Raw genomic sequence first — 19749 nt, forward strand, 5'->3', positions numbered from 1 at the left:
TCAATACACGGAGGATGGGCCTATTGTGACTACATCTGAGGGATCGGAGGATCAGAACACTCTGGAAAGTCTGGTCCCTCTGATGGCAGTTCAGCATCCTCCAGATCAGGAGATCCCTCCTGACCTGAGGGATGTACCCCAAGAGGTATGGGCTGTTAAGGGTGGACCGGTGGGCCTGATCAAGCAGGCAGACCCAGTGGTCATCAAGCTCAGACCCGGAACTAAATTACCCAGGGTTCCTCAGTATCCCCTTAGTGCGAAGCTACTTAATGGTGTGAGAAATCAAAACCTTCGTGGACCAGGGGATCCTGGTCCCTATAAAATCCCCAGTCAACACACCCCTATATCCAGTAGCCAAGCCTGGAAAACCAGGCCAGTTCCGTGAATGCCAAGATCTGCGGGCAGTGAATGAGATTATTCAAAAGGATGCTCCGCTCGTCCCAAATCCTCACACTATTTTAGGAGAGATCCCACCAGACGCCTCCTGGTTTAGTGTGATAGATTTGGTTGATGCTTTTTTCAGTGTACCTGTGCACCTAGACTCCCAGTACCTGTTTGCCTTCACCTTTGAGGGACAGCAATATGCTTGGACTCGGTTGCCACAGGGAATGGTCTCCTCACCGTCTGAATTTGGTCAGGTGATGAAACAAGTCCTGGATAGGTGGCAATCGCCAGCAGGGGTCACTATTGTACAATATGTCGACGAACTCCTGCTGACAGCCACCTCAAAGGAGCAGTGCATTAATGCAACCGCTTTTCTACTTTCCCACTTGAGTGTTGAAGGATGCAAAGCATCCTCTAGCAAGCTACAATTTTGTCAGGAAAAGGTAATTTTCCTAGGCCACTGTATTTCACGGGGCTCTAAACACATAACTGTGGACAGAGTCTCAGTAATACAGAAAGCGCCATACCCACAGAGTGCCAAACAAATCAGAGGTTTTTGGGATTAGTTTCATATTGCAGACAATGGATACCAAACATGTCTTAAATCGCTGCCCCCCTATACGCTGTGACCACTCATGTTGGACGCATAGAGCTGTCTGAGGAAGGAAAACAGGCTGTGGACCAGTTGAAGGCAGCCATACTCAGTGCCCCTCACTTACACTCCAAAACTACACTAAGTCACTCACCCTGTTCTGTCATGAACAGGAAGGACAGGCTTCGGGAGTACTTACTCAAAAATATGAAGGGAGACAGAAGCCAGTAGGGTACTTTAGTTCCAAACTGGACTCAGTGATTTCAGCGGGCGCCGCATGTGTAAAGTCAGTCAGTGGCAGCCCTGCTAGTTGAAAAGACTGCCGATATTGTCCTGGGGAATAGACTATTTCTTATGGTTCCCCATGCTGTACAAGCAGTTCTCCACAGCCTAACCACCAGAAACCTCTCTGCTACCAGATTGACCAAATATGAAATTTCTCTGCTTGCGCCATCTAACATCACTGTACTTCGGTGCAATGTGTTAAACCCAGCTACCCTTTTACCACTCATTGACACGGGAAGTGGGCCGAGCCCAGAGCATGATTGTGAGCAGGAGGTGGAACTCTTCTACACCGCTCCCGGTCCTGTTCTGGATGAGCCCATTCCGAATGCAGAAATGACCCTCTATGTAGACGGGTCCAGACTACAAAAGCCAGAGGGAGGGTTTGCTGCAGGTTTTGCTATAGCAGATGACACCTCTATTTTGTACTCTGAAGCACTTAATCCTGGTGTACATTCTGCCCAAAGTGCAGAATTGATCGCCCTGATCAAGCCATGTGAACTGGCGGAGGGAAAGACTGTAAACATATATACAGACTCCCACTATGTATACGGAATTATACATGATTTTGGCTTTCTGTGGAAACATAGAGGCTTCCTGACATCCAGTGGGAAAGTTGTAAAACATGCAAATCTGATCCAGGACCTTTTAGAAAAGGTAACATTGCCTAAAGCTGTAGCAGTTATCAAGTGTCAAGCACATCAGCGAGCAACTGATCCTATCACTATGGGTAACAGAAAAGCAGATGAAGGAGCCAAGCAGGCAGCCTTAATGCTTCTCCAAGAGTCCCCAAAAGATACAGAAAGTATGTCAATGGACACCCTAATAACCCTGCAAAATCAGGCAGGTCCCCAAACACTTGACAAATGGAGGAGGGCCGGGTGCGAACAAATAAATGATGTTTGGAAACATGGAGATGGTCGATTGTGTGCACCCCCGTCTCTGTATCCCATTCTAGCAAGCTTGTCTCATCTCCCTTCACATGTTTCCAAAGGGGGAATGATTGCTAGTGTCAATAAATTTTGGTTCGCACCGGGCTTTCCACAGTTTGCAACAGAGTGGTGTAAGAAATGTATGATTTGTGCTAAACACAATCCAGGCAAAATGACTAAGGTAGAAATGAAACACCTTGTAAAACCTGACTACCCGTTTCAAAGGTTGCAGATAGACTACATTCAGCTACCAAAATGTGGGGTCTATGAATTTATATTAGTGTGCGTGGACATGTTCTCGTCATGGGTGGAGGCGTGGCCTGTTGCCAAGGCAACCGCCGCAGTAACAGCAAAGAAATTAATATCTGAAATTGTGTGCAGGTATGGCCTACCTGAGACGGTAGAATCAGACAGAGGAACGCACTTTACAGGACAGGTATTTGCAGAAATGTTGAAAGGGTTGCAAATTGAACAGCATCTTCACACTCCATATCGTCCTCAGGCGTCAGCCAAGGTTGAGAGAGCCAATGGCGTTTTAAAAAACAAAATAGCTAAGATATGTGAGCAAACAAAATGGTTACAAGCGTTACCGATAGCTCTTTTTGCTATTAGGCATACCCCAAAGGGATTACATGGACTTTCACCGTTTCAGATACTGTTTGGCAGGCCACCACTAACAGGCCTCTTCTTTCCACAAGAATTACATGGACAGTACGCCTCTCTTACTGATTATGTTGTTCAGCTTAACAAGCAACTGACTAACTTGCATGGAAAGGTGTTTTCTTCTTTACCAGATCCACAAGACACATCTGGAACCCACCACCAACAACCCGGAGACTGGGTGGTAATCAAAAGACACGTGAGAAACATCTTGAACCCCGATTTGACGGCCCATTCCAGGTGCTACTGACCACAGCTACCTCAATCAAGGTAGAAGGGAAGCCTAACTGGTTACATGCTTCTCATTGTAAGAAAATTAACTTTCAGGTCAGTGGCGCAGACTGGCTCCAAATGGGTGAGGCCGCTCGGGGAAAAGGGGAGCAGATGGACTGCTAAGATGCGCTTGTTGTTCTGCCTGCTCGGTTGTGCTTTATTTCCTTGCATGCAGGTGAAAGGAGAAAAACAAAAGAACTCTATATGGCTCCTGCATCAGCAGACGGCTAAGCAGCTGAACTCCACTAACTGTTGGATCTGTTCTCATGTTCCTGCCAACCATAAAGGAATCCCTTTGCTTGGTATCCCTATATCAATGAACGATCTTAACCTCACAGACTATAGCTATAATGTTGAAATAGATATAAATCACACTGCTCACAATGCTATCTCAGACCTAAGAATATACTTAGAAATTGCTGGTATAATCTCTCCACCCACTATGTGTATAGGGCCTATGTACATTAACCATGTGGCCGAACTAAAAGGTCACCTAGTCAACTTGCCCAAGGTATATGTTGGAGAAACTAATTGTAGGAATGTTACCTTAGTGTTTAATATGGAATACAAGGAAGCTACATGTGACAAGGTGGATGGGAACTGTAATAATCAATGTTGGTGTGCAAATATGAAAGCTCTTTGTGCCCCTAGGTGTGCCTGTCCTAACCAGAAGGATGAGGATGATGTGGAGTGTAGGACCCAAATGTACAAAAATATGGTATGGTTTCAGAGCTGGTTGGGAAACCATGGTAAGATAATTCCCAGGGTATTGAAGCAAGGGCTATATTATATTTGTGGTAATAGAGCCTACTCCTGGCTTCCTATGGGGGCATGGGGTAACTGCACTATAGGAAGAGTGGTACCAGCCATAAGGCAACGTGCAAATGTCTCTTTCACCAATATGATAGAAACAGGCCCTAGGGAAACTCGATACAAATGGGAATTGTTTACTACAGCAGATAAAGCCTGGATGTGGTTCCCTGCCTGGACAGGTTGGGGAATTGAATTAGCGAATAAATTTAATAAATATGCAAACATTATGGATGGGATAATTAATGAAACCGCAAGTGCCATCCATGCTATAAATGAAGAAATGGCCCAAATTAGGAAAGTGACCTTACAAAATAGAATGGCTCTTGATTACTTGTTAGCCATAGAGGGAGGAACTTGTGCTATCATAGGTGAGGAATGTTGCACTTGGATTGAGGATACACATGACCCCATAGAGGCGCACATGAATAAAGTAAAAGAATTACAGAAAAAGCTATAGACATATCCAAGGAGGGATGGAATCCCTTCTGCTGGATGGGGACAATTGGTGTCTGGTTTAATAATATGTTGTCAGACCTGATAAAACCCATAGTGATAGGATTGATTGTATTTCTTTTGATTGCTTGGAAAATTCTATTGTGCTGTATTTTGCATTGCAGAAAAGGTGTGGATCCACTCATTTAATAGGAAGAATGATAACAGCCACAGAGGTGACCGTCTGATGGCCTAGCCCAACTGCCCATCTCTTCTGAAAGACCCCTCAGCTGTTGTAAAGATCTGGGTGGAAGATATCATCTCTGAAAGAGGGTCCTGCAGGTGCACTTTGTCAGTTTGGACACCGCCCAGAGGAAGTTTTCTCCCTCGCGAGTGAGTTCGATGAGTCAGTCATCTTGATTCCAGCGAATTCACCGAGTGGTCTCTGTGCCCTAGTGCACCTCCGGCTGCTGTTATAGTTCTTATTGATAGAGAGTGTTTGTGTGAAATTGCTTAATAAAGATGTGTGAATGCTGACCTGGATGGTGGCAAGGGCAGTACTTTAGCCAGAGGGTCCTTTTGCTCATACCCTGTCTCAATTGCACTTTGTCATCCTATAAGACCTGGGGGCATCAGAGTACTGGGTGGACCTAATCCGCCTGGGAAAAGCGGCTGCTATAGGTGAAGACATTAACCTGCGGTTGCAATTGACTGCGGGGTATATGGCAACAGAGTCAGTGTAGTCCCAGTTGTCTAGGTGGTGTGGACTATCCCATCACCTTCCCTATCTCAGTAGTACTGCCATTGCTGCCATTTCAGGTGGTGTTTATATGTGTGATAATGAAATTGTCAAAAGGGTGAGAATTGTTAAGGAAATAAATGGATCCCAGCAATCCTATCCTGCAATATCATTTATTTGTTCTCATAGGCAATATATAAATGTGTTCGTGACATGCGTGACAAATAAGTTGGTCTTTCTTTGCTTCATCACGCTATTTCATAAACTCTGCACCCTCTATATCGAATACAGTAACAGATGGCTTTCGATAAGGATCACCACCCTGAAAGCCTACTTGGATTGGTCCAGCCATGGGTGGAGGGGTGCTGGAGTGTGTGTGTATATTGTAAGCTGTGTGAGTTGAGCAAGGGAAGCAGTAGCAGCGGCCGCACATATGATAATTACCTGTAAGTGAACTGTGTCACTTAATTGTAATCATAGTTTCTGCAAGAAAACAAATATATATTTCGATTTGACAGCAGCTGTTTACGTTGTCTTTATTTTCCACAACAATAGTGACTACAATAAAGGCACAAAATAAGATACACACTTATCTGTCTGACTTAAAACCAACAGCATAATGGACCTGCAGTGAACTGGACTGCATGCAGCATGCCATGTGATGCTCTGCTGTTAGACAGCCTCCCCCATATCTCTGAACACCAGTGACGACAGCTGTATCTTTCTTGGCTCAGGGCCTGATTCACTACGGATCGCTATTCTACTTATACGCATGCACCGCAGTTGCTAATATCAGTGGTGCTATTTAAATGTTTGCATTCACATTGTGACCGCATCCTAACATAAGGACGTCCACTTCCCCTTACTCAGATCTGTATACTAGGGGAACATAGCAAAACAATCGGTAACATCGGATCCACATGCACACTTGCAGCAAGCCCTGACCTTACTCAGAAATTGCTACCAGCCACACACGCTATCAGTACTTTGGCTGCTTATAGCCACGCAGTGGAAAATTTATGCATACCCCTGCAACGGCGTTGAAATTCACTGGCACGTCTGCATTCGCCTGACCACCCCCCTGTCACTACCCACAAATGGCACATCCTATCACTGTGCTCTGGGTCTGCATAGCCTCAGCAATCGCAGTTCCCAATGCAATTGCTAGTTTGCGGACGCGCAATGCATACGCATGCGCAGAGCACAAATATCAACCGATTGTGTGCATATTATTATCTGCGTTCCTTGCTGAATCAGGCCCTCAGTGTTTACTGTGCACTGATTGGACCAATAATACCATGTGTCCTGTGCATGGGCCTCTGGGAGTTGTAGTTATGCTTCTGAGATAACATTAAGAATAGAGCAGGACTACAAATCCTATTTATAAAATCCCATATATAAAACAGAGTTATCTGGAAATATACAACAAAATAATACAGGTGTCAATCAGTTGTCTTAACAGCAGTGTGGGCCCTGGGCAAATCAATGCACTGGGGCCCCTACTCACTCAATCACAGGAAAAAAATTTAAATGGTCAATAAAATTAAACCCTCCTGCATGCCCATTAGAGCTCCCACATATGCAGAGAGACTCTGGGCCTGATTCAGACCCGCTCGCGAGCGCTGAGCGCTCGCAAGCGGGTCGATGTTGCCCAAGGGCCTGATTCAGAGCCACTTGTAAGCGGCAGCTCGTTCGCTCCGAGCGATGTTTGCCCAACTACGCATGCGTATGGATCGTTATACGCATGCGCGAACCAGTCAGTGCGGTTGAAATTCATGTGCTCACAAAATAGCGAATGCCTGCTAACTTGAGTGACAGAATGAGGCGTATGTGGGTGGTAACGGGAAGGTGCTTGAAAACGGGGAGTGGAGATCCGATCGCAGGCGTGCTTAAAGGTTAAAACGGGCGGTTTATGGGTGTGCATAATTAAAACATCAGCGTCATTGACCACATCACTGGGTGTTTTTTAAGCCAGAACTGCTCGCAAAATTGTGGTAGCAAAAACCAACCACAAGAATAGCGAGCAGTTCATACCCTGTTCGATGTACTCGATTAATCTAATAAATAGCGGACATAACGTAGGATGCGAGCGGCCAGGGGGCGTAGTTTCCCAAAAAACGACCACAAGTTTTGTACGCTCGTTCAGACCTAGAGGCGTGAACAGACCGCAAACAGCGAATGGTTCATTTGAATAGCCACCCCTATTTTCAGTGTTAATTGCGACCGGCTCTGAATCAGGCCCCAAGTGCGGATGCGCACGAGGGAGCCGGCTCCGTCGTGCGCATGCGCGAGACCCAATAACGACGGCCAAGCCGTAGTTATGGGTCTTGCAGCAAAGGGGGCGTGCTGTTGATGGTGATTGACAGCACGCCCCCTTTGGTGGGCATGCCGGGGGCGTGGCTGCCCAGATGGAGGCGTTCCCATGGGAACGCCTACCGTCTGGGGCCGGCCCCACTGACATCACTAGTGATGTCAGTGGGAGTGCTTTTGGCTTTGATAGAGCCAAAAGCACTCCAGGGCTTGCGGCAGCGAGACCCTACTACAGAGATGGCCCTGCAATCAGTGTGTATTAGTGACCTATCCTCAACTATAATAAACAGCCGCACACCTACAAAGAGGTATTGCCAACCCTCTTACAAAAACAATATAAGAACAAGCAATACATGCCTATTATCACATCAAAATTCCTTTTTTATGTGATAATAGGCATGTGTTGCTAATTACATATTAATAAAAGGAATGATTAAATCCTCTGCTGTGATCTATTAGCGCAACCTACAAATTTTGTGCTTGTTCTTATCTATAAATTTAATTACTTAAAGGGCACTGGTATCAATATACTGTAAGCCGGGTGGTAACTCTATTAAAGGATATTGTATAAATATTGCAACATATAAGGGTTGAAGCGACAAAATATATAATTAATAAAAGAGGGTAAGGTGCACATATAAATATATAGAGCAATACACTCAAAAAGATATGTCCTATATAATGTGTCTGTGGCAACAGTATCTAGCATACTTCCCAACATTAGTGTGGAGGAAGTTGGGACATATGCCTGAAATGAGGGGCGTGGCTTAGGGATAAGGGGGCAGCACCTAACATGAAATGTCATACTTGCAAGCCACACCCCCAGTTTTCATCATGCTGGGGGCTTGCCCAGCGCTTCAGGAGCTGCTGGAGAGCCCCCAGCCTCTCCCAGTAGGGATGGCCATTGGTGGGTAAGCCATCGATGTTCACCATCAATGGTACCAACAGTGGTTAAGATCGATGGTGTGTAACCATCTACAGGAAAACCATTGATGATTTCTTATATAGATGGACAGCCCTATTCTAGTAGTTCCTGGGCAATGAGCCAATCAGATTAGGGGGCAGGGCTTCACGAGTCACGCCGGAGGCAGTGCTATGCTCCGTGTTCCTGTGTCAGATAAGAGAATAAAAATCCATTGTGGGGCTCTGAGCCATCGATGGAGAATTATTGGATCTCCGCCATCGATGGCAAAACCATTGTCCTTCGGTGGTTAACCATCGATGTTTGGTAATCATCGATGGCCGTTCCTATCTCCAAGAACCAGCACAGTGTAAGCAGCAATGTCAGAGTATCTCTCCAACCTCCCCACCCATCTGCGGGACACTTCGGTCTGCGGATGGGAAAGAGGGACAGTGCCCTAGAAGCGGGACTGTCCTGCTGACATAGGAAAAGTTGGAAGGTATGGTATCTAGTCATGGCAAATCTCATAAAAGATCAGGCAATTATGACTTGGAAATGGCACGTGATAAATTGTATAAAAAATGGTCTTGTGACAATAGCATAACTGAGTATATCAAATCAGCTATATGAAATCATGCAGAATTGTGAGCAAAAGGAGGTAACAAACAGACATGATAAAAAACATATGAATACTACAATGGCCTATGATACTGCTATTTAGAGAAAACAATAAATGTACAGCTGTTCATTCAAAGTTCAAACCATAGGAGTTAATAGTGCCCAATTTCTAAATACATTTAGGGGTCTATTTACTAAGCCTTGGATAGAGAAAAAGTGAACAGAGATAAAGTACCAGCCAATCAGCTCCTAACTGTCATGTTACAGACTGTGTTTGAAAAATTACAGTTAGGAGCTGGTTGGCTGGTACTTTTAGCTCTGTTCACTTTATCTCTATCCAAGGCTTAGTAAATAGACCCCTTAGTCTCTTTAGTAGATACCATATGCTTCAGAGAGTTCAAAGGATGCTTGAAATGTGTCCAATGGGCCGCTACAGACAGGTGACTAATTCCTGCACTAAGGGCCTTTTTAATAGCAGATTGGTGCAGGGCCATACCGAATATTGGCTCAGTTTTTCCAATGTAAAACAAATTGCAAGGACAGACTAGTATATAAATGGGTTGGGTACGGGATGCTCGAGATCCCAGCTTCAGAATCCCGACACCGGCATCCCTACAGGGCCACAATCCCGAGGTAAGTATACTGTCCTTCCCCTATCCCCAAAACCTAACCCTCCATCCCTGCAGCATAAACCTAACCCTCCCCCCAGTGCCTAAACCTAACCCCTAACTCCAATACTTACAGCCGGGATGCCGCTGACAGGTGTCGGGATTCCGGTGCTGGCATTCTGAGCGCCGTCATCCTGACAGCTGGGATAATAACTACATCCCATATAAATCACAGAGCTGCTGAGACAAGTTACAGTAGTAGGTATTTGATTACAAAAGGTTTAGGAGGTCTGGAGTGGGTGAAGGTCTTCCCCATATTTATGAAGCTACATTTATACATTTTACATATCCAGTCCACACTATATTTCTTATGTCTGTTTGTTACCTCCTTTTGCTAATTTGCATAATTTCATATTGCTGATTTACTACATCTTGATAAAGTATTATATGGATCTGAAAACCATGCCAGTTTGTACAATAAACACACTTCCTTTATGCAACTCTACCAGACCAGTAGTCTTCTTTTTTGCATATTCTAAATAATTGTGAGTGTTTCTGTGTGTATATATTTATTTATACATGTGGGTGTATATTACTTGAAATGTATATTTGAAATATTACTATTATCATTCATCATTAAATGTTTCATAACAAGAGTCTATTTATTATAGAATTTCCAATATCTCATGGAAAATGAAGTATAATCAATGCCCACATTATAGTAACTTGTGCCGCTTACTGCTCATTAAAGTACAAACTTATCCAGACTTATCTGATGAGGTGCTGTCACAATCTTTTCTAATGACATTTAATCAAGTGTATTTTCATGTTGCACTGATATGTATTCCCATATAATTCAATATTAGAAGATTTGGCTTCATGGTATGAGGAGTCAGGAGACATGTGAATTGCTGATAGCAGTTATGGTTTACACTGAGTTATGTTACTACAGAAGAAAACACAGACCTAGTTGGTGACAGCCTTTGAATGAAATTGCACGCGTTAATCTCTATTCCTCCTGTTGATTCATTGATATTCTTTTCCGTTTCCTTCACTTTCCTAATGTTCTTCAGGTTTTTCATTGCACTCTGCAGCTTCCATCATATGGGTTCCAGATGCAGTATGGTGGAACAACACATTTACATGAATGGCTTTGCTACTTGGCCTGAAATATATTTATGCTTTCTTCCCTGATTGATATTGTTCCTGATATAATTATCTCTAATATGCCATAAATAAATCAAACAAGCCTTAGATTTCTTTTGTAAGGTTGTTAATCATAGGGTTGCATTGGCAGTACATGTGGTTAGTTATCAGACAGGATATTTCTGTGTTAAATATATCAAAAGATAAAAATTGCTTTAGAGTTTGACCAAAGAAAACAGAGTTGCAACTTCATTATTGCTTTAGGGTTTTTTAAACTTAGACCAACGAATTGTTGAAGTGTTGTTTCTAATATATACTGTATGCAAAGTACATTTATATAACATGTATGCTTTTTATAACATTTTTGGAGGTAGAAATAAAGGAGCACTGATATCTCAGAAAATAGGTCACGTAAGTGTGGCACGGTATCATGTAAGTGTGGCACGGTATCATCTAAGTACAGAACATGAAAACACTTTCTTTAAGACTATCACTCCCACTCAAATGGGGGGCATTTGCAGGACCGGCTCCAGGCACACACCGTGCGTGCAGCAGCCCAGGGGCGCCAGGGTCCAGCTGCATAAGATCCCCGCCCTCCGCCCACCTGCTGCCGGTATCAGTTTATGCTCTGGGGGAGGGCGCCATAAGGGAAGGGGCGGGAGAGCATGGGACGGCGCTGGGTGCCGAGACACCTAGCACCGGCCCTGGCCATAAGTGTTATCTCTCTCAGGGCACTAAAATGTCTAGCTCTGGTTATATTACTATCAGGCTTCCTATCTATTTATTTCATCCACTTTTCCACCTACACCATGCCCAGCTCATTCACAGTATTTTTAAACAGCTGATGGGCAGTGGGTAGCGGAGATCTCCAGATCTGAAAATGTGGAGGGCCAGCAAAGTGCAACTGTGGTTCAAGTGGGAACAACTGTAAATGTGGAAGCACCACTGTTATCATAGTGGCTATTCATTATTTCTGCCTCAGAGGATGACAGAAGAGTCATGTCATGTGTTGTTGTTGCCCCAGTCATTAGGACTGGGATACTTTTTCAAACTTTGCTTTATCACCACTTTGTCTAGAAAAGTAATATCTTTGAAGTGGTTGATCAGAGAGTGGTGGGGCGAGGTGAACATGGTGGTAAATCAGTATCTTGCATATGGCCCTATGTGGTCTTAATACAGCTCTGATAACTAGGCCATATCATTTTGAGTAGTGTTGCCATTTAAAAGCATTGACAACCATACGCGCATGCAAGGGGGGTTTCTGAGTACCCAGAAACCCTCCCTGACTGACCAAATTTGTTTCATATACATGGAGACAGCGTTGCACTGGCCGCGGGTTAGGCGAATCTAAGGGTTGGTTCGGTGTGCACCGTACCACCCATTAGCCACTTGCCTTGAAAATTTTTTTTCTCTCATTACACCCCCACTCCTCCCATCCTCCCCCTCCCTCTGCCTGTCTGGTAAGGAGTGAACAAGAACACCACAGCACAGAGTACCGCCTCCTGCCAGCTCTAAAAGACAGGGTTTTTACTGTATACTCACGCAATGTAACGCGATGACGCCACGTCACACGCATTCTGTGTGTCTGCTGTGCCTGTCCTGTTGTGTGTGAGAAGTGCAGAGTAGGAGCACTGGCAGTGCGCTATTACAGGAGCAGGAGACCCAAAGTGACAGCTGCATGTTCTGGACCCTGCAGAGAAGAGGATAAGGGGGCACTACCAAAAACAGGTGTGTGTACGTTTTTTATTGTTCACCTGTAGAGTCTGTTGTTATTTGCCCTACTGAATGACAGCTTCATGTGTGCAGGGAGTGCTGGACTCCTGCAATTACTATATATAGCTAGTAACACCTTTCCCTCCTTCGTCCTTGTTGTAACACATTCGACATTCCCCTCCCTCACCTGTGTAGAAATACAATCCCTCCCTTACACCTGTAGGGCAGATAGCGGTGATATGCAGGCCCGGCAATGGGCGTACAAGGGGTACACCCGTGCCGGGCCCCGTGGTCCTGAGGGGCCCCGAGTTTCAGAGGTCTCATGAGCACAAACTGCATCTGCCGCATGTCCACGGCTAACAATAAACTGACCTTCCTCCCCAGGTGGCTGCGCCTGGTCCGTGAATTGGATTCCCCCCCACCACCCCTCAAGTTAAACCATTTGGCCCCGTCAGCGGGTCCATGCGGAATGGAGTGGTGCTGGTGCATATTGTGTCATGACATCAGTGCGCATGACGCTGCGCAGCATGCACTGCCCCTTCCCTCTTTCCCTGGGCTGCTGTCCATCCACCGAGGAGCAGCAGGGGGACTGGGAGGGAGGAAGTAGAACCGATCACCGCTGCTGGGCACAGAGACAGCAGTTCAAGCTGTGCCATGCCTGCAGCATTGCACCTCCACTGTCCCAGCAGCTGTTTGTGGAGGGAAGTTTGACATTGATAAGTTTGATAACGGATATTGACATATGGCAGTGAATACCCCTTTTCCTCATTTTACATATAGCTCCAGCCTCCAGCTCAATATGTGCGTAAGTGGAGGGTGTTCTTTTAATATATATAAATGGAGGTTTATATATATATGTATATAGATAGATAGATAGCCGCTGGACCAGCACTCCGCTTTACAAAAGATAAGGTGCTCCAGTGCCTTCTGCAATAAGTATGTAGAAGGACAGAAATCAGTGGCAATTGGAGACTTTTAAAGAAATTATTTAACTTGATCCTTCACATAGCACCAACGTTTCGGGTCTAGCACGCCCCTTTGTCAAGGTACGTTAAGAATAGAAAGAAATAAAAAAGCGCTTACCTTATACCAAGAGAAGCCCGCCAAGTGTGGGTGACCGGACGCCGCCCGAGACTCCACGTGACGCTGCCAGAGTCCCGCGCTGAAGACGTCATCGCGCCAAGAGTCACTGGTAGCCTAGGCAACCAGGACGCCTGCACTAAGACGCGGCTTGTCGTCCTGGGAGAAATAGAAGCTAAGTGACTTAAGTAACACCCAATAGTGGATATTAAAATCAAAACAAAGTTACACTGAAACCAAACACATGTACATATGCAAATAAAGTATGTCTGTTGGCAGCCAATAGAAGAGAAAAAAGAAAAGGAAAAAGATTGAGAAGTGAGGATTAGAAAGAATTCAAAAACACAAAAAGAGATGAAAAAAGGTGCAGGATAAAGAAGGGAAGCAGGGGAAAAAATAGGAGGAGAAGGGAAAGAAAGAATGAGGGAGGGGGGGAAAACGGGAAGAACAAAAAGTAAAGCAAGAAGCATCAAGCAGGTAAAAATGAGGGAAAAGGGGGAAAACAGGAAACAGAAGAAAAAAAGAAAAATGAGACAACGAAAGAATGGAAAAAAGAAAACAGTAAGGCATGGTAGCAGAAACAAAAAGTAAGTAGCTGAGGGGAGCATAAGGATGAATACATGTCAGGTTGTAGGAGGAAAGGTTATAGATATCTTAATATATATATACAGTAGATTCAAAACGGACAAGCAGAAGCTGAAGAACAGAGACCTGGACTAGTTGGAAAAAGCCATTACAAAGACAGATTTCTAGTACTAAGGGACAGAGAATAATGAGGTATTCCAATTAAACACACTCCAGTTAAACTTCTCATTGAGACCAGCCGGGCTACTGGTGTTCAGGTTGTAGATCCATTCGGGACGCATCTTCCACATCAGGCATGTTCTGACATGCACATCCTCTTTCATAATATATTTAATCAACTGTACTTGTGGACTTCATTACGTTGGGAAAACCACCAGGACGATGAGAGAACAGATGGCCTTACATCGATCCGCCATCAAAGCAGCCCTCACTGGTAAATCCTCAGACCAACTGGTCACTAGGCACTTTTTTGAGAAGAACCATACACTCGCAGAACTCAAACACATGGCTATCGACCATGTACCCAAAACTATCAGAGGTGGAGAATGAGCGACTCGTCTTCTTCAAATTGAAGCAAAATGGATCTACAACTTGAACATCATTAGCCCGGCTGGTCTCAATGAGAAGATTAACTGGAGTGTGTTTAATTTAAACACCTCGTTATTCTCTGTCCCTTAGTACTAGGAATCTGTTTTTCTAATGGCTTTTTCCAACTAGTCCAGGTCTCTGTTCTTCAGCTCTACTTGTCCGTTTTGGATCTATATATATTTAGATATCTATAACCTTTCCTCCTACAGCCTGACATGTATTCATCCTTATGCTCCCCTCAGCTACTTACTTTTTGTTTCTGCTACCATGACTTACTGTTTTCTTTTTTCCATTATTTCGTTTTCTCATTTTTCTTTTTTTCTTCTCTGTTTCCTTTTATCCCCCTTTTCCCCCAGTTTCACCTGCTTGATGCTTCTTGCTTTACTCTTTGTTCTTCCCGTTTTCCCCTCCCTCCCCCCCCACCGCCCTCCCTCATTCTTTCGTTCCCTTCTCCTCCTATTTTTTCCCCTGCTTCCCTTCTTTATTCTGCACCTTTATCTCTTTTTGTGTTTTTGAATTCTTTCTAATCCTTACTTCTCGATCTTTTTCCTTTTTTTTTTTCTCTTCTATTGACTGCCAGCATACATACTTTATTTGCATATGTACATGTGTTTGGTTTCAGTGAAGATTTTAATATCCACTATTGAGTGTTACTTAAGCCACTTAAATTCTATTTCTCCCACAACGGCAAGCCGCATCTTAGCGCAGGCGTCCTGGTTGCCTAGGCTACCAGTGACTCTTGGCGCGATTACTTCAGTGCGGGACTCATGCAGCGTCACGTGGAGTCTCGGGCAGCGTCCGGTCACCCACACTTGGCGGGCTTCTCTTGGTACAAGATAAGCGCTTTTTTCTTTCTTTTCTTTACTTACCCTGACAAAGTGGTGTGCTAGCCCCGAAACGTTGGTGCTATGTGAAGGATCACATTAAATAATTTTTTTTAAAAGTCTCCAAGTGCTGCTGATTTCCATCCTTGTATAGATATATATATATATATCCCTATTTCTCCACTTATGCACTTATGCACATACTGAGCTAGAAGCTGGAGCCATATGTAAGTAATATATCTATATATAGTGTGATAGAAGCACTGGAGAAATCTGGGATGGCATTTATGTGTGTCCCAGATTCCTATCAAATGTATTTTAAAAAACCCCAGGAAAAGTCTGTTATGCCAAACAGACCAGAAGTGTCGGCTTTGGATAATGGGTCCTGGGGGTGTGGATGTGAGAAGATAGGGAGGGCTCCATCCACAGGCCGTTCCAGGTGTTGGGCCTTTCAGTCTGAGAGCAGGCTGATTAGTAGTTGCACCTGGAAGTGGCTCATATAAGCTGGATCAAGGTTTGGTTCATTGTCTCACATACCCTGGGGAGAACAGACACTGAGGTTTGTTCAGAGACACTGTGATATTTGAATGTGCTGTGTTTGTGGTAAGGCAGTAGGCTCTGACACTTGTAGAGAGGGAGTAACCTGTCTAGTTAGTGCCCAGATGGGCTAGGTTTTATGTTTTGGTTTATGTTTATCCATTTGGCACAATAAAAACTTCTTCCGATCAGCTTGCATGAGATCCCGGACTGGTGTACTGGTTCCCGGCTGCTGTGTGTGGGGAGGTGTCCATCTGCCCCAGGAGAGGGACCCCCTATCCCGGTCATATCACAAGTGGTGGCGAAAGCGGGCAACACACAGGGAAAATTGCAGCAAGAGGAAAAGTTTTGCATTGAAAATTTAAAGGGACAGAAACCAATTTGTCGTTTGGATGTCAACCTGTGTTTTATGGAATCCATGAAGGTGGCATCGGTAGATCCTTAGAGAAGCCAGATTCTGCTTCCAACCTACACCTAATGACAACATGGGGGACATTGTTAAGGCCTTGCTCCAAGCTATGGCAGCTCAGCTGGAAACTAACAAAATTCAACAAGAAGCTACCAGAACTCGGCAAGAATCCATCAGGGCTCAGCAGGAATCCATCAATGTGCAACTATTGGCCTTGGAGACAGCCCAGAGGCAACAACAAGTCACCACAGAGGAAACCCGCCAGGCCTTAAGAGACGTGGTACAACAGCTAGTAGTCAGGTCTGGAGATGCTTCCACTGGTCTTGCAAGCTACACTCGCTCGATACGGGCCAGTAATTTTCTGCAAAAGATGACCGAGAGTGATGATGTGGAAGCGTATCTTACAGCCTTTGAAAGAACTGCCAAAAGAAAAAATTGGCCTAAAGAACAGTGGCAAGTCTTGTGGCACCCTTCCTGTCTGGAGAACCACAAAAGGCCTACTATGATTTGTGCCTGGCTAATGCAAAGGACTATGTAAAGCTAAAACGGGAGATCCTAACTTGCTTGAGAGTCACCACATTTGTTCGTGCCTAACGAGTCCACCGCTGGAGTTCCAAATGGAAAAGCCTCCATGCTCCCAGGTGCATGATCTCGTCCATCTAACCACAAAATGGCTACAGCCCGAGACGCTGACGGGACCACAGATCGTGGAAAGTGTCGTGATGGACCGCTATCTGCGATCGCTACCTGCAACTCTGCACAAGTGGGTGAGCCATGCAGACCCTAAGTGTGCCGACCAGTTAGTTGATTTGGTTGGAGAGGTATGTGGCGGCTGAGGAACTGTTGAGTGTGTCTCACCAGGACCCGATTCCGCAACGGCGATCTCCCGTGACTACTGGTAAGACTGTTCAAGGGGAGAAGGGTGCTGGGCGGTGGAATGAACCTAAGACTGTGGGTTTGGAACCTGGAGATAGGCCAGCCAAGCCAGGAAGGTTCTTACCCCATAAACGACTTGATAATAATATGATACAATGTTTTCGATGTAGTAATTTGGGCCATATTGCTGCTAATTGTCCACTCACCTCTGAACCTATGCAATGTGATACTGCTTATGTCCATCGCAGAATGTCTTTCTTTGCACAGCCTGCCGGTACTGCTGACCGACAGGCTGAGACAGATAAGCAAATGTGTAAGGTTACTGTACAAGGCAATCAAGTAGCGGCTCTGTTAGATTCTGGCAGCCTGGTTACACTTATGAAAGCTGAACTGGTGAACCCCTTAAAATGCAAGGGAAGAGCTGTTGATGTGACCTGCATACATGGGGATAATCGGTATTGTGTTACTGTGGAAGTGAACAAAGAAACACAGTATGGTTCCGCTATAGTCCATGTGGGTTTGGTGCATGGATTGAGGTATGACATAATATTGGGGAGAGACTTTGCTCACTTCTGGAAATTGTGGGAAAACCGATTTGTTACCGAAGTAAATAACCCCGACCCATTTGAGAAGGTTGCTGATGCAGTAGTAGGGGAAGTTTCTTCCGAGTCTGAGAAGTTCCCTTTTTCTAGCATGATTGGTGAACCAGAGAATACTGAGGTGGGAAATGTTGTTAAGCCAGTTGATCGTCTGTCTGATCTTGAGGTCAGAAAAGAGATCTTTACAGTGGAGCAGTTAAATGACCCTACTCTGGTAAAAGTCAAGGAAAATGTAAAAGTGATTGGTGGTAAATCCATAGACCCTGATAGTCTGTTGTCATGTCCGCACATGGCAGCCCGGCAAGGGTGAAAATCCCAATCGTCAAAAGGTAAGTATGTTCTAACCTAATTCTACCCCCTAACCATAACCCTCCCTTAGGGGTGCCTAACCCTAACCTCCCTCCCCAAGTGCCTAACCCTAAACCCCACTAAGTGCCTAAACCTACCCCCCCCGCAGCCTAAACCTAACCCTCCCGGGGGGGTGCCTAACCCTAAGTCCCCCCGGGAGCCCTAAAACCTTATCCCCCCCCGAGGCTGTCCGCGCCTGGCTTACCTTCCTTCGGTATGCCGGGCGTCAGTCTTCCGGTGTAGGGAAAATGACAGGCGTCGAGTTTGTGACACCTGTCATCAGTACCACGCCGGGATTAGAGAGTCGGGAAGCCAGCGGTCGGTATTTAGACTGTCGGCTTCCTGACTACATCCCCTCAGATGATGCAGAAATAGCTTTTTCATGAGAAGAAGGTTTAGGAGAGGGGGATCTGAGAGCCCTCCCATGTATAAGAAGACCTCCCAAGTTTTCCTGCTCCTCCTTTTCCTTGGCCTACTTGTTACTAGTGAGCAGGAGCCTTCATCACAGTCCACTGCAAATTAACCTTTATTTACAATTATTTGACACGTGTGAGTAAATGGATCCACAAAATATGAGATATTTAAATTGATAAATGAAATTAAGCTTCTCTTCCTCCTCCATGGCGTGACGACACACGGGAATTGTTTGTGGTTTTGATGATTGCGCACGTTCCGCTTCTTTCCTGGCACATGCACAATGCCTCAGACTCAAGGTCAACAAATTTGCGATAAGTATAAATAAATAATATTACATATCAAAACTAGATTCACAACCCACAGTGGTTTTCGCAATGCGATATTGTTCATAAATCTTTTGTTACATTCCGCCGATAAATGTTTTTACACAGTGCGAAGCTTCACGATAATAGGAGTATTGTTTTCGCAAACATAATGCATAAATGATAAATAGACCCTGTACTGTCTACAAAAAATGTGGATGCCCCAATCTACAAGGACAAAAGTATTCTGTTTGCATAGCTGCCATTCAATTTTTTTGCTACGCTTCATTTGACTAGTTCTAATGTAAAACTGTATTTACTGTAACGATACTGGATCAGAACCTCTATACACTCCTTCCTATACCTTCTAATAACCTGCCTATACCTTCTAAGGATGACGCTAATTTGCGTACGCAGTCATACAGTAAATAAAGACTTAGACCTGGAATCTGTGGTTCCAAAGCACAAGTATTATTCAAGTAAAAGTTCAGACAGTTACACGCAATTGATCCAGACACAATTTAGGCGCAAAAGGAATTATACAGACCCAAATACAGTATACATACGCAGCGCTTCCGGTACCAGGTGTTAGGCATCAGCAAGAAACCCCTCGTCTATCAGCATGCAGCACGAAGACTAAAAACCCAGTGTTTGAGCACACATATTTATACTCCCCAGGAATAGACAAAACAATAGAGACGTTTGTTGCTAATGCTATTGGTTCCCAAGGGGGATCCGTCTGTTACGGAACATTTAACAGGCTGGTTCAAATAGACTCTCC

General features: G+C 44.8%; 1 pseudogene; it reads left to right on the top strand.

The window, feature by feature from the left end:
• The first annotated feature begins 1692 nt into the window (after nt 1-1692).
• LOC148542973 (uncharacterized) lies at nt 1693-5591 on the top strand (annotated as a pseudogene).
• The last annotated feature ends 14158 nt before the right edge of the window (nt 5592-19749 follow it).

The sequence above is a fragment of the Taudactylus pleione genome, unplaced genomic scaffold (assembly GCF_031769625.1).
Source record: "Taudactylus pleione unplaced genomic scaffold, aTauple2 ptg000007l, whole genome shotgun sequence".
NCBI lineage: Eukaryota > Metazoa > Chordata > Amphibia > Anura > Myobatrachidae > Taudactylus > Taudactylus pleione.